General features: G+C 34.6%; 1 protein-coding gene across 1 annotated transcript in view; it reads left to right on the top strand.

The window, feature by feature from the left end:
• The first annotated feature begins 484 nt into the window (after nt 1-484).
• FUT9 (fucosyltransferase 9 (alpha (1,3) fucosyltransferase)) overlaps nt 485-26,504 on the top strand; it is an 85,890-nt gene continuing 59,870 nt past the window's right edge. The window contains exon 1 of the mRNA XM_008573419.1: nt 485-576. The gene's annotated coding sequence lies outside the window, so the exon portion shown is untranslated. The remainder of the gene's footprint in view (nt 577-26,504) is intronic.

The following is a 26,504-nucleotide window of genomic DNA, read 5'->3' as shown; positions in this document are numbered from 1 at the left end:
ACATGAAAGTGAAAGACATTTAGACAAATCATCTAATTATTTGATTTTTAATTTGCCAAGCATCTAGATACTTATAAACATCCAGATGATTTAGGAAATTAGTTTTATTTTTTGTTTGTGTTTTTTGTGCTATGGACATAATTTATCTGTAAGTGGAAAACATAAAAAATAGATACCATGAAATACTCTTATATATACTTATCAAGATATCTTATACTCACTTCCTTATAGTTTCAACTAAAATTCATCCTTTTTGATAACAGTTTTCCTATTGTGTATTTTAATGGCTTAAGTGATTCAATAGCATTTTCCACAAAATTAAAAGAAATCATAAATTGATATAAGCAAAGGACACAATAATATATACAGAAAGGTCTACGTTTGTAAGATGCATGATTTCTTTTAGTTTAATTTTGGTTATTTAGTTACATGTATAGTACACCCAGCACATTTAACCAACACACATTATTTCTCTCTTTCTCAGCAGGTTTAGAATGTAATAACCCAAGGATTTGATAACACAGTGGAGTAGTTTGACAACGGTCTATGTGCTTCGCATGATATGTTCTCTATATTGTAAGTATATATTTACTTTCTCAAGCTGGCTTGATTAAATGTGTTCAATTAGAACTTATAGATAACTTAGACTAAACTACCAAGCTACTAAACACATTGGAATTTGGGAGTTTTTTATTTGCTCGGCGCACCTGCTGTAACTGGAGGAATTAGCTGATGACAGCCCTGCCCATCACAATGAGTGATCACAATCAAAAAGTAAAAGAAAATTGTAATAAATTTCTCTATGAAAGACACTCTTAAAAAAACAGAAATATAAGTTTCAGGCTTGTAAGTCACATATCTGATAAAGAATTTGTATCCACAATATATAAAAAAAACTCTTAAAACTTAATAAAATAATAAACAACCAAATTTTAAAATGGACAAAATATCTGAAGTTTATCAAAATATGTATGGGTGGCTAATTAGCATATGAAAAGATGTTCAACATCATTAGTCATCAGGGAAATGCAAATTAAAACCACAATAAGATACAAGTACACACCTATTAACATGAGTAATAATTATTAAAAATCTGAAAATAACAAATGTTGGTAAATGTGCCAAGCCACAGGGACTCTCATTTATTGCTGATGGGAATTCAAAATGGTATTGCCACTTTGGAAAACTGTGTCCTGTTTTCTTATAAAGGTAAATATACACTTACTATAGGATCCAGCAATCCCATTCCTAGATATTTACCTAATTGAATCAAAAACTTATTTTTACACAAAAACCTATATGTGAATATTTAGAGCAACTTTATCCTTAATTGTCAAAATGTGAAAATTACCAAAATGTTGTCTTCAAATGGTGAATGAATGAACAAACTATGGTATATCTATACAATGGAATGCTACTCAGCTATGAAAAAGGAAAGAACTATTGATTCATGCATATCATAGATGAATCTTAAATGCATTTTGTTAAGTAAAAGAATGCAGACCAAAATGACTAACTATTGTATGATTCCATGTATCTGAAATTCTGGAAAAGGCAAAAGATAGAGATAGGCAACTGATCAGTGGTTTCCCAGGTTAGAGATCTGGGAGGGTTGACTACAAAGCAAATGTAGGAGGAAACTTGGGCAGTGGAACTGTTCTGTATGGTACTTCTGTGCTGGAAAAATTACTGCACTAATCAAAACCCACAGAACTGTACACACAAAGAGTGAGCTATACAGTATACAAATAATAATAATGAAAAAAAAAAAACAAGATGGGGTATCCCAAGATGAAGTGAAGACTGTGACAAGTGAATCTAACCAAATTACACATGTAAGGCATAATTTCACTGAAGGCAATAGGAGGAAAGGATCTAGCCTAAGCATTTTGACAGGACAAAACCTGAAAAGTATAAGACTAGCTACAAAAACAACAGTACATAGACACTACTCTAGTAGATAATTTTGTTTTTCTCAAAGAAGTACAGGGGCTGACTGGTTATCTCAGTTGGTTAGAGCGCAGTATCATAACACCGAGGTCATGGGTTCAGATCCTTGCCCTGGCCAGCCACCCCCCAAAAAAACCAAATAAACGAACAAAAGGAGTACAGGTTAGCAATTCTGAAACTGATTTTCATGTGAACTAGGATGGAATGCATAAGTAAATAAATTGTTGATATTGGGAACTAGATTTCTTATTGCCGGAGAAAGAAGTCACAAATAACCAAGGGAAAATGGCTAAAATTAACCTTGTAGTGCTGTATTAGAGATTTATATAAAATTATGAACTCATTTTAATTTTAATATATATAAAGATATAGTAATATAGACATGTGTGCATACATGGGTATACTTAGATAACACTTACTAGCTCTACCTGCTGAAAGTTCCTTGAAGCAAAGATACCACAGTAGCAATGAGCATACCTTATGCCCAGATTTTAATTTCTAAATGCCATTCTCCAATAAAAAAAGAACCAGGGCTCCCAGGAAAAGTGTCTGATTCTAGGACTGGGATGGGAAAATGCAAGATGAGCCTGAAGCATCTTGTAGTGCCAGAAAGTGAAAAAAAAATGACAAAATAACTATTGGGACATGTCAGAAGAACACAGGAACTAACCAGAAAGAGTTTCCAATTACTAAAGCTGAAATACTTTAAGCAACTTAATAACGATCATATTAGATTGTAACCTAATGAGTAAAAGAAAAATCCATGACTCCACACTGATATAAATAAGTGATTGAATAAATAGATTAATGATGGAGAACGGCAAATCTTCCTTACAGAAAAATTTCAAATAGTATATGTAGATACCTCACTCGTCTCCCCCACCCAATAGGCAAAGCTTAATTCTGCTTCCTTGAGTATGGATGGGATTTAGTGACTTGGTTTTATAGAATAGAGAGTATGGAAAGAAGGGGAAAAGGTAACTTTTCCATAGAAAACCTCGACAGACACCACCTTCATCAAGTGATCAAGATTAACATCTCCAGTGATAAGTCACGTTGATACATGTGCCCTGGTATAATGTGATGAGGACGACTCACTTCTGCAGTATTCTTCCCCAGAATCCATAGCCTCACTGCGACCATGAGAAAAACATTAGACAATGCCAAAGTGAGGGATACACTACAAAATACCTCACCAATATTCTTTAAAAATTTCAAGGTCATGACAGGAAAGATAGAGAAACACAGCTGAGGAGATGTAAGAGACATTTAAACTTAATGCAGTACAGGATCTTGAAGGAGAAAAAGAACATTAGCAAGAAAACTGGTGAAATCTGAATAAAGCCTGTAGTATAGTTACTATTATTTGATTAATGTTCCTGTAATAACATTACAGACTTATAGTGAGCATGTGAAGTAGAAAATTCAGATAGCATCCTTTATTTATAAACAAGAAAGTCTCTGAGAGTTTAAGTGATTTGCCTACAGTCAGCAGTTTATAAAGGGTAGAGCATCTACATAGAACACAACTTGACTTTTATACCACATCATGAAGTCCACACTATATGGAAATATTCCTATTTGTAATGTTATGTTCTTGTTTATCTTAATTTACAAAGATGATCAAGTTCTGTTCCTTAATTTAAATAAAATTCTAACCAATTTTGTATCATTAAAAAAACATTATTTACATTTACAGTCAAAATTCTCACCTGAGATATCTGTTTTCTGTTGAACTTCAAAGTTCCCCCTAGGTTACTAGATTGGAAATCATTCTTGCTAATTTATTTGCCTTATATTAGACATAGTATGCTTTCACTCTAGGGATACCTAATATATGAGAATGAAAAAAATCACAAAATACATAAAGTGAGAAATGATTTTTTTGTTAAGAAATGATCATTTATCTCACAGAGCATTTATCATGTCTTTTCTTGGATAACAATCTTATCATATTTTTTCATGGTGCAATTTTGTTAGATTTATACACAGTATTTCAGAAGAAATAGATTCATTTTATAAAGTAAAGCATACCTACCGTTGGACATTGTGAACCTTTCCTTTAATAACTGTATTACTGTGCCCATCTGCTGCAATTTCTCTAAGTAAAAGGGATCTCATGATCCACACACAGTTTTAATATGGAGAAAATTAATAGCTTACTCTCACTTATCAATAAATCAGGCTTTCTCCCTATTGCTTTTCAGTCACAATGCCGACTTCTAGGGGAGCTTATTTTATTAGGTAATTTGAAAACACTTAATTAGGCTATTTGAAAAGCTTCTTGAAGATGAGAGGATTATAAACAATAAAATAAGATACACCAATAGAAAAATATGTTTATACTGTCAAATAATAGTATAGTAGGTACAGAAGGCAAATGCAAAATCAGTCTGGTCCATCCTATATTTAAATCTCATTTGATATCTGTTGCCATGCAAAATCTGCTTTGAAAAGAATACACCCAACCCTGTTCCAGCCAGCCACCACAGAAGAAAAAAAAAGAAAAAAGAAAAAAAAAAGAATATACCCAAATCTACCTTTCTACCATATTTTAATGTTCAGAGCTCTTACTATGTGCTTTTTTCTAATCTAAATCCCCTTCTACCATAGTAAAAGCCTATTTCATTTTTTGTTTGTTTGTTTGTTTTGTTTTTGTTTAAGAGGTTATTCAGAAGAGTTCTTTTTATAAGACCTGTCCTTTTGTACTAAGCCTTGCTACTGAACCGCCTGGTGAATAATAAGTATGTAGAAAAATTGTGGTTCTGAATTTCTAAACAAAATGCCATTGAGTGCATTTTTCAGTTAAGAAAACTAGACTTAAGAGGTTAAGTCATCTAAGGGGTAATTAGGGTAGCCTGGAAGGGACTGCAAGTGTGAGAGGCTCTGGAGTCCCAGTGTCTCTGATGATCATTCTATATGCAGCAGAAAATAATTCTTGGTGTCTCAAATCTATCCCCTCCCCAAAGACAAGTAGTGGTGTGTAGATGGATAGATGGATGTAAGGGTGGATGGAGGAGGAAGGATGGATAAAAAAACAGATAACTTCTTCTTGAGTTATTCCTCTCAATATCTTCCATACCATGGACAATGTTTTATCCAGATACGGAAAACTTATTTAAAGGAATTGAAGAACACAGTTGGTGATATAGAATTCCATGGAACTTGGATAGTTTCAGAGAAAATTGAAGCTGTAATGTTTTTACATACTACTTTATTTTGATTACCCCCCAAAATAATGTCAATTTATTCTGGCCTTAATAGTAGGGTCAAAATCAATGCCCAGAAGACTATCTATAGTAATGGCTATTTTATATTCTTATCCTTTTTAATGGTATACTCTTATTTTGAATATGCAGATATAAGCCGTTCTAAGTCTATGCTTCAAATTATATGCTCTATGGAAAGAAGTAGTCAACAAAGATGATCAGAAAATCCGAATTTATCTTTTTCTAACTGTCCTTAAATTTTTATTTTTAGGGACTGTGATTTCCCTATAGGTATGTTATAAAGAGACAAGAAAACACTTCACAGTCAACCAGCCACCCTAGAAAAAACACTAGTTTTTTTGGAGTAAAATTTATGTTAGTGAGTACTTAGAATTAGTAGAAGCAGATTAAAATATTCTGACTCTGTGTGTTTTGTAGCTATCCTCATACAATAAATAATCATCCTTTAGGCTTTTGAATTTTAATTTTAATTATTTTCAACTATCTTTATTTAATTTTCTTTTCCATTTATCTCTTGTTCTTAGAAAATTAATTTTCCCGGGCCGGCCCGGTGGCGCAATGCTACAGTGCGCCGCTTGGGAGCGTGGCGGCGCTCCCGCTGAGGGTTCGGATCCCACATACAGACCGGTTCCCGCTCACTGGCTGAGCGAGGGGCGGGCGCGGCACCGAGGGTTGCGATCCCGTTGCCGGTCCCGGTCTGGTACGGGTGCGACACTGAGGGTTGTGGTCTGTTGCCGGACACGAAAAAAGACAAAAAAAAAAAAAAGGAAATTAATTTTCCCTTTCACTTTTTATACATCACTACTCTTTTTTAACTCTTACCATTTTTGTACTTCTGAACCCAGTAGAATGCTAATTTTAACTTTAGTTGTGTAACTTTAGTGTCATTTATATCCCCAAAAATGAATGTAGTGATTTCTCCATTCTTATGTTTGTCATATCATAATCTATCTCAAAATAAATTTTGATGTTGCTGAAGAGTGAAACCTAACACATGTCCCCTTGGTTTTATGGGAGCACAAGATCAAATCTTCATTATGCTCAGAGACTACGTTGAAGATGGAGAGCTGCCTTACTTAATAAAGTAAGAGAAACTTATCAGTAAGTAAATATTCAAGGAGGAGAAAATGAGAGGTGTTCTGGGTATCTAAGAGAGTTTTAGAAAAGTAGTGGTCTGTATTCAATATCAACTTGTGTACTTTGCTGTGGTATGACACCTCTCCATTTAAAACTTCAGAAATATCTGCTAACCTTACATATGGCTGTAGTGAGAGTTTCAGGGGAAATTAAACTGAGTTCCACATCCAAGTCAAAGCAATCAGAGGGAAGGGAACTTTATGGCAGATAAGACATGAGTAAACTTTGGAAATCACCAGGGTAGGAGTTTGCAGCCCTATATAACCAAGAGTTTATACAACTACTGGAACTCTCAGAAATCTTGTGGGACATTGGCATTTCCATGAAATATGGAATGGTTGGCTCGAACTCTCAAATGCAGAAATCACAATTATTATCTTAGGTTACTTTTGTTATTACATAGGCATTAGAGCAAATATTTTAAAACTCAATAAAATATATTTCACTCAGGCTGGCTGGTTAGCTCACTTGTTTAGAACATGGTGCTGATAACACCCAGGTCAATGGTTTGGATCCCCATACCAAACAGCTTTCAAAAAAATAAAACAGAGAAACAAACAAACAGATAAAATATATGTATATATATTTCAGTCAGACTCCAATCACCCAAGAAATTCACATAGTTATTTTCCTATGTTCCCTTTTATTTCTAATTCATATGCACACATAATTTTAGATGGTATAATTATAATTTTGTATTTTGACTTTGTACTCAGTGCCAAACCATAAACATGTTAACATATTCATTATTTTATAGGTGTCCTTATAGTGACTGTTTGCTTAATTCTTTTCTCATCTTGGGTATTTAACTCTTCTCGGGGTGTGTGTGTGTGTGTGTGTATATGTATATATAACTTCAATTTAAATACTTATCAAATGTTTTTGTCTTTATTTTGGATCATTTTCTTTTGCAGAGGGAGTAAGGTTCAGGAAGGAGCCTACCTCTGGCTTAGGAGTCAGTCTCTAGATATTGAGTCCACTAGGTATGTAGCTATGGAAAAGGTCCTAAACATTCTAAACCTTACTTTTATCAAATAAAAAATGGAAGTAAAAATAGGGCTTATATTGTAGACTTATTGTAAGTATTAAACACAAAATGCATAATGAAAATTATGCAGAGTGTCTATTTGGGCAAATTTCTAGAAATTAAATTATTGAGGCTGGGCTGGCCCGGTGGCGCACTGGAGAGCTCCTGCCAAGGGTTCGGATCCCATGTGGAGACCGGTTCCCGCTCACTGGCTGAGCGCGGTGCGGGCGCAACACCGAGGGTTGTGATCCCATTGCTGGTCAGTAATAAAGACAAAAAGAAAAAAAAAATTATTGAGGCAAAGGATATGACTATATACTCATATATTCTTTCTAAGACTGTTGTACAAATTGTTAACTTCTAAAGTACTGAGTTGTCAAAAGAATAAAACCAGGCCTCAATACCTTAAACAAAAAAAACACACAAAGCTGAATTTATAGCTTTCTTTAAGAAAGGCAAATATACTGGTCAGGCACAGGCTCTAAGAGCAGAGAAGGATGCTGACATTATTCAGGGTTTGGGGGAAGAGTGAAATTCAGTGATTGGAAGACTTCCAGAGGAATAAGTGTATTGATGTCATTTGTACAAACATGGCTTCTTGGGCTAGAATGTCCTTGATTAATTAACTTCCAGAAGTTTGTTCTTTAGTGTGATTTGTTTTCTGATCAACTGACTCTCAAAAGTTACTAATTGGTTGACTTGCAAATGCATGTTCACCAAGTTTCATTGTCATTAATTCAAGTTCATGTAAAGTCAGTTATCAGAATCAGTTTCTAGAACTCTCATCGATTGAGTAAGCAGTTTTAAAATCACTTCTGGTGATGACTTAATACTACAGCTACAGAAAAATCAGTCATTTCCTAGGAGTGTGGAGAGATTATTCTCGAGCTATATTTGAAACAACCATAGGAGAAAAAAAATTGTGTGGGGTAAGTGATGGAGATTGCCAAGAAGGGCTCTCTGTAAGGAAGAACAGGAATTAACTTCAAGTTGTGTCTTTACAAAAAAAAATTTTATAATTTTGTAGGATCATAAACGTCATTTTTTTATTAAAGTTGTTAGTTCATAGGGCTGCTTTTCTCTAAATTTATACTTATCGGTAGTATTTGGAGATCTTTGATTTTGGGGGTTTTTTTTTTTGTTTTGTTTTTTTGCATCATCTCTCTCTCTCTTTAATTGCACTCTTGCTTGCTTCTATTCTATTCTGGATGGGTTCCAGTCTCCTTCCAGAGGGTTGTCGCTGCCAGTTCCAAAATCCTTTTCAGTCTCTCATCCTCCTGAATTTTGTTCTCCTCCATAGTTACCAATTTTGGGCAGCTCCTCCTTTTCAAAAAGTGACATTCGGTTTCTGAAATATCAGTTTCTCTCATTCTACTTCCATCCACCTGTTCTTCCATCCAGCAAAATGATGATGTAATGAAATTATGTATAGAAAACACATAGCACACTCTTTCTACCTGCAAGGAACTAAATAAATGGTAAATCTTATTTGTGTTTATTTCTTATTATCTCTTACCATGTTAACCTTTCTTCAGAATTGCATAACCAAAAGACCCATGAGATCTAATGTCAAAAGCTAAATGTCCTTGTCTGTTAACTTATTAGGCAAGTCAGTTTATCTAATTCTGCTCATTAAGGGATAATAATAATTCTTTATCTTAATTTCATTGCATGAACAACAAATTGCAATGTGATAATGATTACAAATGTACTTAATAATTATTATAATAACAATAACCGTTAGCATTTTTTAATTTACCATTGTTTATGTGCAAGGCACTATGCTGGCACTTAATATATGAGAGCTTGGTTTTTACAATTACCTACCAGGGAGTTAATATTATTTCTAATATTTATGTGAGGGAACTATTACTCAGAAAAACAAAGTAGTTGGGCCAAGGACACATAGCTAGGAGGGGACAGAGCTAGGACTGAGGTCCTCTGAACCTCCACCCCCACCCCCAGTGGTCACCTTGCTTTCAGTCAGTTTCCTGTCACTAAAGATGATCCTTGACCATTACTTGAACTGTGTTCCATCATTACCCAGCTCCTTTTCAAAGGCTCATGTTAACTCTCCCACAGGCATTTTAGAGCTAGATCCTGCTTTCATTTACTTGAGGTTGCAGCTGCTTTGCTTCCTACATCATTAATTTTGCTTCCTATATCATTAATTTATACTTCTCTTTTGTAATTTTACTGTCAGCTTCTCTACTAAGTGTTGTTGGGAACTAAAACAAAAAACAACAACAACAAAAAAACCCAGGGCCAAGCCGGTGGCACACTCGGGAGAGTGCGGCGCTGGGAGCGCAGCAGCGCTCCTGCCACGGGTTCGGATCCTATATAGGGATGGCCAGTGCGCTCACTGGTTGAGCACAGTGCAACCGGTCTCAAAAGAAAGAAAAAAAAAAAAAAAAAAAAAAAAAAAACAATCATTCCAGTATTTATGCTTCTCAGCCAGATGGAGGTTGACCTCAGCTCCTATTTTTCTTCCTACCCTGCGCTGTTCAGTTGTCAGCGTTGTTGTGACTCTCTCCCTTTCTGCCACCAACAGTACTTATGCCTAATGTCTCTCCTCCAGGCACAGGTTAAAACTGCTCCATCACTTTTGGATGTTATTCTTTGCTTCTCTAAAGTTCTGAGGCTTTAGAAGTTCTGATGCACTCATTTGACCAAGCAGAAAAAGATATATATTTATACCACCCTTATGTTATTCTGTAGATCCAGGATGTATTGGAAATTATCAGTTACATGCAATGAGTTCTTAGCCTTCCGTGCATTTTAAAGCAAATGGTTCCCTGCCTCTGCTTCCCACTAGGGGGACTGAGTGTGGTCTGTATATTTATATGTTTGTAAATTCAAACTGCATTTTAATTCATATAATTTACTTTTATAAGCATACTTATTCTGTCTAAATAATTTCCATGGAGATAGAGGCAATTTCATCTCTGCATTCTTTAACTTTCCAGTAAGGATTAGAACATGGCCAGGCAGTGAATGAGAAATATGAATTGATTATTAAAATGGAAATGAGCAGCCATCTGTAATAATATTAAATATTTGAGCAAAGGATTTAAATCTAAGGGTCAAGGTTTGTTAATCTAAATAATAAATCATCAAAAGTGATTTTTGTGAACAGTTTCAGGTTATTATTTGGCCTGAGGGGTAATAATTTCTCTTATTAGAAACTACATTTAAAAACAAAATTGTAAAGGACTTCTTAACTCAAATTTAAAACCAATAAATTTAAAAAGTATGCTCAATCACATAATTATCAAAAACTTTAGGATAACAATAGATACTATAAACAAAATTAACTTTTTTTAAAATTTAAAAACCTGAGAGAAAATGTTTGGAAAAAAAATTAGAAAAGACTTCATTTTTTAATATAGAAAGAATGTCTACAAATTTATTATAAAAAGATAAACAACATAACAAAAAGAGGCAAATAAAGTATGAATAATCATCCCACAGGGAAAATAAAAGTGATCCATAAATAAAGGAAATAATGCCCAGTCTGACTAATAAACAGACAAATGCAACTTTTGTGGTTTAGTGGGATATTTTTTCATTATCACTTTTTAAAAATAGTTTTAGCATCCATTGTTATCAAGGGTTGGTGGAAATTTGTTTCTGGGTTTAAATGAGATGAGCCCTTTTGGATACTATCATGGTGGTACTTATAAAAATTTAAAGAACATTTATCATTTGACCCAATAATTCTACTTATGGTAGCTTATTCATCAAAATCCCTTCAACACACCATCAGGAAATCTGCACAAAAATATTTATTGCAAATTTAGAATGGCCAAGTACTGAAAACAATCAAAATGTCAGTCAATAGGGCAAAGGTGAAGTGTATAATGGTATATTCTTACCAATCAACAATAAGCAACTATTGAAAACAATTTGGTGAATATATAAAGACAGATTAAAGCATCAAAGTCAAACTATTGAGTATAAAAAGCAAGACTCGGAATAAAATAATTAGAGGAGTCTCAATTATCTAAAAAAGCATATGTGTATATATATATGTATATATAAATATATTTGAATACATAGAAATGTGTATAAAGTTATTGAAGCAATTCTAAAAGTATATGTGCCAAACTGAGACAAAGGTGGTATGATGCTTAATTTTAGGTGACTGGATTAAGAAATATCTCGAAACTTGGTGAAGCATTATTTTTGGATGTGTCTGAGAGGGTGTTTGCAGAGGAAATTAGCATGTAAATCTAGGTGGACTAGGCAAGGAAGATTCACTCTCAGTGTGGGTGGGCACCATCCAATCGTCTGGGGGCCTGAAGATGACAAAAATAGAAAAAAGGCAAATGTGTCTATTTGCTGAGACTGGGATATACTCCTTACTGTCCTTAGACACTAGAACTGTAGACTCCCCGGCCTCTGTACTCTAAAACTTAAACCAGCAGCCTCTTTCAGCCTCAGACTGTTACCCCACCAGCTATGCTGGTTCTGAGGCCCTGAGGCTTGCACTGAGCCAAGCTAAACCAGCACGCCAGAGTCTTCACCTTATAGATGTCCTGTTGTGGAACTTTTCAGCCTCTACAATTGTGTGAACTAATCCTCCTATTAAATCCCCTCTCATATATCTATCCTATTTTTTCTGTCTCTCTGGAAAACCCTGACTAATTCAGGTGATTATCTCTTTGGGAGGAGAACAGGTTGAAAGAGTAGAAAAATTAAATTGGGTATTAATTGTTTACTACATATACTCCTATTACTTAAACTTCAATGATAAAAATATGTTCTTATATTACTTGTATATTTTTATTAGTCAGGCAAATATAGATACTATATACTAAATACATATTTTCAAAGAAGACTTATTGGTGAAGTATCAGTCATTAATAATAGTATTCTCAATAGTATTTTTGAACTTTTTTTATAATAAGACTTACATTTTTCAATCCAATTTCTTTAAATTTAATTTTTACCATATTTGTAGGGCTTAGCTTTGACTAGAATTAAATATTTTAATTAAATTAGACATTAATTGGAAAAATATCAGAATATCCTCAATAACACCACCCTGGGGGAATGGGAGAGGTTGTAAGAATCTCAGCATGGTTTTTAGAAGTCCAATTTTTGATCTTTGTGTTTGAAAAATAATTTTTTATTTGACAAGGTAAAGAAATTAAAATTTGACTTTCTCTGCCATGAGATATATTCTCGTTATGTAATTTTATAAATATTACTAGAAACTTAACCTGTCTCCATGTGGCTACAGCACTTGTATTAAATAAGATGGAAGAAAAATGAGCCCTAGTGTGAATGCAAATGTCCTATTAATTATGCCATTAATTATATTACCTCCTCACTATCCATCTTAAGTGTCTCAGCAACATAACTAGATTTCCATGGATTGCTTGAAAAAATTAAATAGACCCCTATCCTTTTGTGAAAATACCTCTCAAAAAGGGAGAGTTAGAGAGCTCTTCTTTCTTGGACATTAAAGAAATGCTGTAGATCCACTTCAATTAATGAGCCTGAGTGAAACTTTCAGACACTTTAATTGTTGCTACAATTATGAACATCCGACCACCTTTAAATATTTCTTTTTAAGAGATACAAAATAACTTTTCCTTCTTAAAGGTAATACACTAAAATATTTTTTTCTTCTACACAATTTTAGTTGAACCATATATACATGTTTCCAAACGTTTGTGCAGACTACAAGTGTAGTGATGTCACACTTCCCCAGACACACACACACACACACACACACACACACACTCCCTTGACCACACACCCACAGCCCTTTGTTTTAAATCATTGTTTAATTTAATCATAATTATTTAACCAAAAGGGGGAATTCAGACATTAGTTCCAAATTTCTATCTCTAAAGAGAAAGTTCTATAAAGACAGCTTATTCTCATTATATTGCTCCTAGACCTTCAGATATGTGGTTGTTTAGTAACCGGAGGAAGCTTTAGGGAATCCCATCTTTCACACATTCATTCACTGATTCCTCTGGGAGTCACTCTCACAAATACCCAAAGAAATCAAGATTGAGAAAAAGGTTTCCTATTACTTTGCAGATATTACACAAATCAAAAGAAGTCATATTTCTCCTTCACTCTGTAGTATACAGAAAATTCCTTTCCTGTTCCCAAACAAGTAAACCATTTCTCTAATATATGGATAAGAATTACGAAAGGAGAGGTGATCTAAAATTTATTTAATTGCATAAAACCTATCAGTAAATTACAAAAATTATTTTTTACTATCATCATAGTCCAATGAAGGGGTTATTTTAGTCTCCATTCTTCATATGAATAAGTCTGAGAGATGCTAGAGATTTGGCCAAGTCCTGACATGAAATGCAACAAAGGCAAATGGTGACATTTGTCCATTGTATTTCCCTTCTGCCGCCCCCTAGAGAGTCCCCATGTTTCCCATGATGCATTGTGTTTTTCCACCTTAATGTTTACATCAATTGATATTGCAACAAATATGAAAGTCTTTTTTTATGTTACATATTTTTCTATAAATGTTACTTTATTGGGGATAGAAATTCTTAACCTCTTCATGAAATTTTCTTTTTAATACTCAACATCATTCCAGGCAATAGAGATTTCAATAATTTACATATCTGTTCTTCTTTTTTAAACAAGCATTTATAAGCTCCTCCCGAAAATGAGCAAAATATCTGTTTTTCTGTCCCAAATAGAATGCATCCTTCTCTGGTTTCAGCTGCAGGTTACAGTCTAGTTATTGTGTGTAAATGTTCATTCCACACCAGAACCATGGCTTGGATTATAGAGGAAGATGAATTAAGACAGTAAAAAATACAAAAAATACATATTTTGTATGGGAGATATCTCCAAAATTTTTCTTCCCAAAAAAGCTGAAAATTGTCGCTGGACCAGTAGTGAAGGTGGAGGAATGACAGTTTGGGAGCCATTTATACTTACTCACCTTTATTTTGTTGTGTTCTGCTTTTGGTGATTTGAACTCATTCATTTTTTATATTAGGCAATACTTTATAATGTGTTTTGATACACTTAATAGAATTTGTGTTAAAATGTAAAAAGCGTGTATCAGTTTCTATAAGCTCTCTTATAAACTTTATGAAACATAATTGTCCTGAGCAAAAACCTATTTGCAGACTCCTCTTCTGAAATTCAAGGCAAATACACAAAAAGTATATTATTGTGTTTGGTTCAGAGCATTTTTCTTTTCATTAAGATTCTTGTTTACTTAGGGAAGGTGTGGACCATTTGTGTGTGTGTGTGTGTGTGTGTGTGTGTGTGTGTGTGTACTGAGTAATGATATAAAATGGATTTCTTAGTGTGGGTCATACACAAAAATTTTAAATGCCTTTGCCAAAAATAGCACTAGACAGGTAGAACTGCTAAGAAACTTTTCCTAGCTCCAGTAGTCAATCTTGTGCACTCCTGTGGTGCATAACTTTAATAACTTAAAGCAGAGTAGAGTACAAAGATGAAGTATAATCTAAAAAAGAAAGAGTAATGAAATCACTGCAAACATTTGTATGGTTAATTGCTTTATTTTTTATTTTTTTGATAATGCAAACATATCTTAAAATTCAGTTAATAAACGTTGGGTTCAAATTTCAGCCCTTTTGACTTGTTGAGGAGCCCTGGACAAAGTTATTTAACCATACTAGGCTGCACATTATCATTTATAAAATAAGGCTAAAACTACTGCCCTGTCTCTTCAGGCAGGTAATAGAACTAAAGTGTGTAATTCATACACTGGAATTTTTTTTTTTTTTTTTTTGATGACTGCGTGGTGCAGGGACCTGAAACCTTGACCTTTGTGTAATAATACCACCCACCCTCTAGCCAACTGAGCTAACCAGCCAACCAACACAAGTTTTCAATAACTGTTAACTATTGGTTCAACAGATCTGCGGGAGGGAATACAATGTACTAATTTACAGATTGACCTAAAATTGTTTTGTTTTGTTTTGTACGCTTGTATAGTTTATACCTTGTCAAAATCATTAACAAACAAGTAGTGTCTCAAGTAAAAAATAAATTTTGCTTTTTGATCTTTAAAGAGATATTATTGATTGGTAAGGTCCTATGGTTTTTCTGACTATTAGATAGGGATAGTTTCGCTGTGCTTAATGTTTTACTCTAGAATATTAATTAAGTAAATAAGAGTGATTTTTTAAATGATTTCAGACAGATATATTTAAGTACATCCTTTTTTCTGACTCCTAAAAGTAGAGAAGCACACAAAATATGGCATTCACAAGATTATCAGACATGTGAATTTTGGAGTGAGATAAGAGAGAAAAATAAAGGGAAAAATCTGAACAAATAGAACAAAAAATTCATTTTAAAATAAAATATTTTTCTGATTTTAAAAATAATATATTTTCATTATAAAATGCAGGTAAGATAAAAAGAACAATGTTAATGTTTTGGTGTATAGGACAATCCCTGTACTGGCAAGCTGCCAAAAGAAGAAGAAAAATATTTTGGTGTATAGATTTTAAAGGTATTTTCTGTGCATATATACAGCTAATAGATTTTTTTTAATGAGATCCTATCATACATACAGTTTTATAAGTCTATTTTGTCTTGATACTATATATCGGATGTTTTCTATGTCAACACATATAAGACAATATACTGTTTTTTAAGAGTTGTATAGTATTCCATTCTTTCTTTGGACCATAATATTTTAACAATTTATTCAAAAACATTTACAAAATATCTAATATTTAGAAATTGCAAACAATGCTTCTGTCCTTGTACAAAACTCTCTATGTTCTTCTCCAAATATTTCATTAAGATACATTTCTTCTTCTGCTTCAGTTTCCAAAATTAGTCACCAATTATTGAATGCCAGCTATTTGACAAATATAATGTTGAGGGCATTTTATATATATTATTTCATATAATTATTGCAATAATCTCATGAGATGGGTACGAGTATTAACCCTATTTTACCAAGTAAGGAAACTAAGGATTAAAAAGTTGAAAATTTACCAAAAGTCCATAGATAGAACACTAAAATTATAACCAGGACCAATAGATTTCATAACCCATGTGTGTAACCATTAAACTATACTACTTCTCTCCTGTAGCATGCACATTTTAATATATATTATTTTGTTTCCAGAAAATTTACATTCATTTTTGATAAATCATCTAAATTCTATTTTGTAGGACCAACTGCAATTCATTTGTCCTTCATTCCCAGTGTATCATCTATTATGGAACCTTGTCAGCTGCATGACACATTCAAATTTTATGGTATTTTCAAAAAGGCACAAGTCACTCTATTGCTGAGAAAACCTATTACAAAGTTAAGGGCTATATGTTCCTTGGAAAGAAAGCAGAACAAGTTATTGGAAAAATTACTTTATCAAAGGGTTTTGTTGAATGTCACATAATGTCAGTGGCAGACAAGGTGGAAAATTAACAATCATGAGTATTCTGACTGATATTTTTATCTATAATAACACAAAAGCTCAGATGTGTATAGAATAATCAAGTGTAAACTTATGTATGGTATATATACTTCTGCGTGTGTGTGTATACATATATATATGAGGAACATTTTGTTCACTGACAATTTGTGCTACTGAAGATATTTATTTAGTTTCTGTTTACTATTCATTTGAACAATATTGTAGCCTGAGGCAATGTTCTATTGGGATTAGAAGAGAAAGAACGCCAGTTATTATGCCCCAGGGAAGGGTCCTCCCAAGGGAATGCCAGAGCTTGCACCTTAATGCCAACAATACTCAAACTCCTTTAAGCCAGAGGCCCATTGGCCAGCTTATCTAATTAATCCTGACCATGATTCAACATCAAAGGAAATGATGACCACTGGGAATGTAATAAGACTATAGACACTAAGTTTACTGTTTAAAGATGTGCACAGAAGGGGCCGGCCCGGTGGCGCACTGGATAAGTGCACCGCTTGGGAAGTGCGGCGGCGCTCCCGCCCGAGGGTTCGGATCCCACATACAGACTGGTTCCCGCTCACTGGCTGAGCGAGGCGCGGGAGCAGCACTGAGGGTTGCAATCCTGTTGCCGGTCCCCGGTCCGGTACGGGGGCGACACTGAGGGTTGCGATCCGTTGCCGGACACGGAAAAAGACAAAAGACAAAAAAAAAAAAAAAAAAGATGTGCACAGAAAATGTAAAACTCTGCTTTTCTCTTTTTATGCCAGTGGTTGAAAAGAAAGGTAATGGGGGGAGGGGGAAGAGGGGAGTTGCTATGCAATGAACATAAAAGTTCAGTTATACAAGATGAATAAATTCTAGCTATCTCCTGTACAACACTGTGCCCATAGTTAACAATACTATATTGTGCACTTAAAAAATATGAGAGTAGGTCTTATTAAACGTTCTTACCACACACAAAAAAACAAATAAAAAGGAAAGAAAAGGTACTTTTGAAATGAGGAAACAGGAAACAAACAGTTTTTCCCAAGGCCAATACTGTCTTTTCTGTGATTTCAAGTGACTTCCTCAAGCAGCATATCTCAATGATAAATTCAGTACCTAGTATAGGGGCCAAGGGCAGACATCCCCTTCAACCCCCTGAAGGTTCTCTGAAAAATGATCTGATAAACACAGATTAATAGGAAGAAAAGGCATAACAAATTTTATCTTATCATAGCTTTACATGACATGGGATCCTTCAGAATGAAGACCCAAAGATATAGGGAAAATTGTCCATATTTATGCTTAGGTACTATGAAGCGGGCAAAGCCTTGCAGAAATGTGATTGAACAAGGAAAGTATGCCTACTGCTAATACACTGAGTGGGGAAACCCCGCAAAGCCTGTCTGGTCAGATTCTTCTTGGCTTGTCTGTATAGCATTCCTTCCTCTAGGGTATGGGTCAGGACCCTTTCTGGAATGGGGGCCTGATGACCTGCAGTCAGACAAGGTAGGTCAGAGGATTTCTTTTTGGCCCACTCCAAGACAGGAAGGCGCAGGAGGAAGATTAAAGTATCTCTATGACCCACCTTGGGGAAGAGGGATTCTAGTTTCTATGGTTTGCCTCAGGGGAGAATGAGGCTTTGATTTGGAGGATGCTTCTGAGGCCTTCATTCTGGGATATTGCTTTCTGTGCCCCAACACTAGCATATCTGAACCAACTACTCACTGCCAGAAGAATGACTTTTCTGATGTGAAGATAATAGCATTCTTTAACGAGGCCAAAAGAGTATTATGCAAAAGACCTGATCACTAAAGAATGGCTTTTTCCAATACTTGATTTTTTTTATCTCCTACTTGTCTGGAAAATATATTGATGAGATATCATTAACATATGCAAAATCACATCCATATGCTGCATTGGATCATGAAGAAATGAGTTTCAGAGTGAAATATTACTAAAGAGTAAATTAGAAAGTCATTTACCTTGACTTCCTAATAGTTGAGTGATTTGAATCATTTAACCTTTTAGCTTTGAGCATATGTTGATTTAATAGCTGATAAAGCAGCAGAAGTTGGATTCAGTGAGGAATATATCAGTATTCAAAACTATTTAATTGAGCCCCTGAATGCTTGCTGCAGATCTTGATAGATATAATTGAAAGTTTAGATTTAATTTTACTAAGAAACAAAACCCATTAAAAATCTATTTATCCTGGAATTAGATATAAACAGCATCATCCTTCTTGCAGTTATGAAATAATTTTATTTTTATTATATTTTATTTTTATATTTTAACTGTAATAAACATTTTAATGTGTCTAAAATGGTCAATCCTTTTGAATACTAAGAACCCATTAAATGATCTGTAGATGCTGAAAGATTGATGTCGTGCTTAGAAATATCTTCTTCACAGCACTTGTATGTTACCTCAATGCATTTTACATTCAGAAGAGAGCAAATTTTATTCCAAAAAAATGTAGAGAATCACTTAAGTGTGGAAAAGTTCTGTGTGTGGGAGGGTGAAGGAATTGTAGGATTTAAAACAAAGGAAGAAAAGAAACAATTGTGATGTTACTTTCAAACCCAAAACCATTCTCAAATACATTTTTCAAATACTCAATTTAATATGACTTTTAACATCACTTATGAATAGAGTATAAGCTTTTAATATTACTTATGAATCAGATTTGATCTTTACAGTATACAGACTATATCCCCCCAAAATAGAATAGGATATGGAAAAATGGAAACTTTAGGACAAAGTTTATATATCTTTGACACTAACCTTTTCTTGTCTTCTATATGCATTAAGTCAAAATTTAGATTTATGGTCATCTGAGAGGGATCAGTAAATGTTTATCAAGAACATGTTAATTCCAGGCATATTGTGAGGTGCTGTAAGGCATGAAAACCAAGATACATGACTTCTTTAGTCAAAAACTTGAGGAAAAGTCTTTATTATTATTTTTCTCATGTAAAAATCTTAAATGCTTCCTTTCGTATAAGCTTTCATTTGGAAGAGTACAGTGACCTTCAAGTATTCCATAGTAGTTGTCCAAAAGACTATTTGTCAAGGAACATATTTTTGGCCAATTGTGTCCCTTAACAAAAATTAACCTTAGAATCCTTTTCATTTCTCAAATTCCAATCAATATCTTTTCTATTCAAAATGTAAAGGGATTCTAGTATCAATCTCAAATAAAAGGAAATCAGGTTCTTTGGAGGAATGGCTGATTCTAAGACTAGGACAGGGAATACATAAGATGAGCTTGATGGATCACAGTTGCCAGAAATTAATGAAGTGGTCAAAAAAGCAAAAGAATGGGGGCCTTTCAAAAGACAAAAGGAGCCAACTGAAAGAGCTCCCAATGGCCAATTCTGAGTAACACAAAAGGGAACAATTTGGTCAACAAAATAAGTACTGAAGTATTACATTATAACCTAATGTATAAAATAAATATCCGTGAATGAACACTTATATGAATAAATTATTAAATAAATAAATAAAGGAGAAAAGACAGATGTCTCATACAGAAGAATTCCCAATAATTTATGTAGATACTCTACCCTCAAGGAGACGTAGCATACCTCCCAGCTCCTTGTTTGCATCGCATTTAATGACATCTCCCAATAGTACAGTATAAAAATGAAGAAAAAGAGGAACTTTACAGTGAGAAACCTGATAAGCACTACCTCAACCAGGTGATAAAGGTTGACATCAGTAGTAATAAGCCATGTTCATACCATGTGTCCTTGGTATGATGTGATGAGAAGGGCACTTCACCTCTTTGGCCTTCCCCCAAAACCCCATGACCTGAGTCTAACCAGGAGAATAATTTCAAATAATCTAAATTGAGGGATATTCTGCAAAATATCTGACCAGTACTCCTCAATAATCTTAAGGTGATTAAAAATAAGCGAAGTCTGAGAAACTGTCATAGCAAAGAGGAGCTCAGCAGACATGATGACTAAATGTAAAGGGGTATCCTGATGGGATCCTGGGAGAGAAATAGGACACTAAATAAAAACTAAGAAAATCTAAATGAGGTATGGGGTTTAGTGAATAATAATGTTATCAATCTTGGTTCATTAGTTTTGGCAAATGAACTATAGTAATGAAAGAAAATAATGATAGAGGAAACTGGGTTTGGAATATATAAAATCTCTCTGTAACTCTTGGCAACTTTCCTGTGAATCGAAAACTATTCTGATATTAAATGTTTATTTTAAAATTATAAATGAAGGGATGCCTGAAGCTGTGATATAAAGGGATCTATAGAACATCCCACCGTAAAGTAAAAGAAGGAAAACTAATTTCATCTCTGTGTGCTCATAACTTCTCTTCTATTGAACTACTGGATTGTTTTCTCAGTTTCTTCAGTTGATGGATATTCTACATACATGCCCACGTTCTTATTGACTCTTTCAGTGATAAGCTACTAAAAGGCACAGACATCAGTTTTGAGTTAGTCATATCCTCTCTTGATTAAAACAATGTCAGCAATGGTTTTCTAATTCAGAACAGGGTTTTACTATATCTTTGGGGGAAATGATTTTGCAGACAAGGAAAGAGATATTTATGGTCTTTAGATGAATGAGTCAGGATAATCTTGCAAAGGTGGAAGGCAAGATTTGCTTGATTTTTATTCTTTACTCTTTTATGTACTTCTATTTTTTTTTCTTTTGTTGCATTATAAAAATAGATCTGAATGCTGACAAAGAAAAATGATGGCTTCCAAAAACAGATATATCTTGAGTAACAAAGCCTAAGCACCTATGTGTTGTTTTATTTTGTTTTGGTTTGGTTTTCGACACTTCAGTTTTACAAGGAAAGTGAAATTACAAATGACACTTCTTTATGCAAAAATGAGAGCAAAAACTGTTAGCACAGATGGTTAGCAACAAGGTTGATGACACAAGTAACAGTCTGAAATTATACGACTGTATAGTCTGTCAGCAATTCAGAAGCTGTGGCAGCAGCAGCTAAGACTGAGTTGGATTTATTAATAAGGCATTCTTTCACTTCCTTTCTGTCTACCTCTTATGTCACTTGTCACTATAATATACAGACATTTTTAACTATCTACAAATGAATTCATCTAATCAAGAAAGGCTATCTTTTCTGCAGCATGTGTCATCTCTTTTAAAATAGAAGTTCCTCTTTCAGGAATACTTAGTTTGTAGCTTTCAGGTAAAATCTCAAACAAAAAGTGTCATGAGAATTAGACCCCAAGAAGACAGAGGTCACCCTTTCGGAAAAATTCATCTACCGATTATTGATTGCCTTCTATGCAAAAAATGCGAGTCCTATTTTAATCTCCATGTTTAAAAAAAAAAAATAGACCAGCATCTAGAAATTAACATTACATGTGCTAGACAACAAGACTTCTGCCTTATGAGCTACTTTCACCTCTGAGAATGTTCATATGCTCCATTATAATGTTCAAATATCTAAAGCATGCCATGAATTATATACTTAAAATCTTGGCAGAAATGTAGTTACATTTGAATGATAAAAAAAAATTGTTATATGTTCTATATTGACCTTAGAATTAGATAATAATTAAAATAGTTCAATTTCTGGGTAATAAAGGTGAGTTTTTATAGAATATTCATATGTTTTGCTAAATCTGCACAGATATGGGTTTATTTTCATTTCTTCCATTAGAATTAATGAGATTTTTGAAATGATTTCAAAGGCATTGTGTTTCTGACAGGTTATATGACACAATATGGAAGCTATTCTTTAATGATCAGTTTCTTCTGAAATATAATTTTTATTATTAGTTTCCATACTTTTACAATATTAATCTTGATAAAATCTAGAAAAAATATATAAGCTATTGTATCATTTTCAAAAATATTGGAATACCGCTAGTTCTAAGAGATTTTTATTAACTATTTTATGAAAAAATAAAAAGTGTTCCATGATCAAATAAGTTTCAGAAATGTTACCTACCATAGTCTCCTCTAAGTTTCTCTCATTAACATATGAAAGGTTCTGGTAAGTCCTGTAGAAAGAACTTCTTCCAAAAATATTTTGAGAGTAGAAGGAGAAAGTCTGAAGAAACAAACAGCATCCAAATTATGAAGGATCTTTTATGCCTTGCTGAAAAGTTTGGGACTTTTCCAAATTTCTTTTTAGAATGACCACTTTAGTAGACGTGGATGATGGATTGGAGAACTATTTAGGAAATTTCTTCAGCAATCAAAACAGAAACAAAAAAAGAGAAAAAGGAGTTGTAATTACATTGGAAAGAAGTACATTAAAAATATATTAGCGGGCCGGCCCTGTGGTTCACTCGGGAGAGTGCAGCACTGGGAGCACAGAGGCTGCAGGTTTGGATCCTATATAGGGATGGCCAGTGCGCTTGCTGGCTGAGTGTGGTGCTGACAACACCGTGCCGAGGTTTGCAATCCCCTCACCGGTCAGAAAAAAAAAAAATGTATTAGAGAGGAATGATGGGATTTGAAGATTGGCTGCATGTTAAAGGATTTAAATTCAAGAATAAATTAAATTTATGGTTTAGGTACTTAGTGGTCATTGGAATCACTCACTAAGATCAGGCATATAAAAGAGAAGATTAGAAACAGAAGAGATAAAATGGAGAATCTGATTTCATGTCAAGTTTGAGGTACCAAATCAAGGAAGAGATTTGAAGTGTATATTTGGATATAGAACCATGGAATTCAAGGAAAAGACCTAGACTGCAGACATAAACTAGCAAACAGGTGGTAGTTAAAATCATAGGAATAGATGAAGTCACTCAAAGGCATTAGTCAGAATGTGAAACGTAGAGAACACAACAGCAGCAAATAAGTGTTACATTACTAGGCAGACTTGACATGTGGAAAGACATCAGAGAGTGGGGTCACAGAACCTAAGTGTGGAGAGAGTATCAAGAAGAAGTAGTCATTAATGCTACAGAAAGGTCAAGTAAGATACATATGAAATATGTGCATGGGATTTAGTAATGGATCAATTGTTAATAATCATGGCCAGCACAATTTCCGTAAAATAGAAAGGCAAGATAGTGAGAACCAGAGAATCGGGTAGAGAATATTATTTTTTTCTTCCTTTATTTTATATTTAAGATGAGAGAGGTCAAGAAAAGAGGAAAAACACTGAAAATGTAGGCAAAGGGATGATTGGTTAATTCAGATTCTCAAAGAAGCAGGAAGGGATGGGACTGAAGGAAAAGTGGTAATGATGAACACACATGTTGATAGCTTGGTAAGTTTAAATGTGGAATATTGAGGGATGTTTTACTTTATATTCTCTTTTAAGTAGAAAGCAAATTCTTTCGCTGAGAATAAAGGGAAGTTTAAATCATGAGGCCTTTAGGAAAGTTTTGAGGGTTATAAAAGAGCCACTCAGAGGAATGGAGGAGAAAGTGGTTGGGACTTGTTTGTCAGGCTGTAGTCGTCTACAAATGAGGAGTACAATTTCCTAAGGACAACAAATGTGTATTAACACCATGCCATTGGGTTGCATGATTTTCTCTGTAAGTGACTAATAGTCTGAGGGCAAGAAATGAGAAAATAGTTGGGTTGATCAAGGTGAAAGTGTAAAGGAGCTGAGGATTTCAGTGAGGTAATATCTACATAAGAGAATGAAATAAAGACAGAAAGATGACAAAGGAATTAGAAGGTTCACAGCTCAAGTAAATCCACTAGCACATGCAGTGGAAGGCAGGTAGTGAGAAATGTGGCAGTATAGCAAGTTGCAGGATATTCAAGTATAAAATCTCAGAAATGGAGCCACAGATTTTTAAGTTGTTTGGCCATGAAGATGATGGTTGAATGAGCATGTAGATGAAGGTCACTGGCAATGAAATGGTTAAGCAACAGAGTGGCCGTAATGTTGGAAAGTCATATGAATACCGTGGCTGTCTCAATTACGGCAGGATCAGGGTAAAGAGAAAATCTGGGAGTCAGATGATAAAGAATTCAGGAATTGTTGGAAACAAATAGGGAGCAGGAAGGTAGATGGTAAAGAAGAAAAAAAATAGAAAGTAGTCTACTTGGATAGCAAGAGCATCAAAGATATAGGGGGTTATACCCAAAAGTAGAGCACAAACGATAAAAGGTATTGGAGAAAAAAGGACCTTGAGGCAGGTGGGAAGTAGGAGAATGAGGACCCTCAAGGGAGAACTAGGAAGTCAAGACAAGAAAGCAGAGGGTTCCAGAAGGCACAGATAACCAGTGTTTGGGTCAAAACAGAGGGAGGCACAGCAGCAGAGTAGCATTTGGGTGAAGGGAAAGGAAAAGGAAGATTTTTACAGAGATTTGCATTTTGAGTAGTGAGCCAGGATGGCGGGGATAGGAAGCATGGTGATGAACTCACTCCGAGTTTTCAAAGAAAACTAAAGAACTATGTTGCAAGCTGAGAACCCAGGCATTGTGGAGATCTGGGGAATTTAGCAGTGAGAGGCCAATCCTTGCTAAGACCTGACCCACTGATATAGCAGTACTGCTTCTCCAGATTCTGGCTGATTCTCCAAGATTTTGCTGGCTGTGACTTGGCTTCTTTTCTTGACTGCAATTCATAGCCTCCCTCTTCCTGTCTGCTGGATACACCTCTCCCAGTTCTAAATTTTTCCCTCCTCCACTTTACATCCCAGCCCTCTATAGGAATTAGTTAGTCCAAACACACCTGCCATGGGCCAAATACATCCCTCAAAAGTTCATATATTGGAAACCTGATCCCCATTGCAATAGTGTTAAGAGGGTGGAAAATCCATCTATGGCAGTGTTGAAAGGTGAGGTCTCTAAGAGGTGACTGTGTTCTCACAAATGGATTAATTCATTTATGGAGTTGTAAATTAATGGTTTAATGGGTTGTCATGGGTGTGGCCTGGTGGCTTTATAAGGAGAGCACATATCCATGGGCGAGCTCTTGCCATTCTCACCATGTGACACCCTGCATCACTGCAGAGAGTCAAGACCAAGAAGAAGGCCCTCACCAGATATGAGACCTTGGATTTCTCAGCCTCCAAAACTGTAAGAAATAAATTTAGTTTTCTTGTAAATTACTCAGTTTCAGGTATTCTGTAAGTGACAGAAAACGAACTAATACAACACCTAAACAATATACGTAGATTTGTGAAAGCGAACTAATACAACACCTAAACAATACACGTAGATTAATGGCAGCATCAGGGGTGAGGCCAACAGCTTACACACTTGGATATTTTGCTCATAAACTTGCCTAAGAAACTTTAAGATTCTTTTTAAAAACTAGTAATTTTGGAGACAGAACAAGGTCCAGGAAGATGGCAATGAAAATCAATCCTATTAAAACGTTCTAGTCCTAAGGCAAGCTTCTAGGTCCTAAGATCATCTGTACAGCTTCTTCTTATATTAAAGGCAAGATTAATCTGTACTTGTAGAGTACTCAAATTATCTTCCTTCTGGCCATAAATAGAAGAAGAAAAAAAAATGAAGCATGATCCAGTTATGAGTAAGAGCAGTGGCCAGAAGAGGGCTGGGTTGTGTCAGTGTCTGATCCAAAGTAGTAACCGGAGAGACAACTTACTGGCTGCATCTTGCCAAAAGTGAGCAAGAAACCACATACCAGAAGATCTATAAGAGAAGAAAATCAGAATCAGCACAGGCTTGGATGAGGAGCTATTTAAAGGTTCATCATTAATAAACATAGCACAGCTAAATAAATATGATCCTAAATCAGAGGCAGTGTGTCTTTTCACTCCCTTTTGTGTGTATCCCACCTCCACATGAGTAAATCATTTTCTCTGTATCCAAG

This window comes from Galeopterus variegatus, unplaced genomic scaffold (assembly GCF_000696425.1).
Source record: "Galeopterus variegatus unplaced genomic scaffold, G_variegatus-3.0.2 Scaffold916, whole genome shotgun sequence".
NCBI lineage: Eukaryota > Metazoa > Chordata > Mammalia > Dermoptera > Cynocephalidae > Galeopterus > Galeopterus variegatus.
The sequence above is the reverse complement of the archived record's forward strand: the minus strand, read 5'-3'. Positions and strand labels throughout refer to the sequence as shown.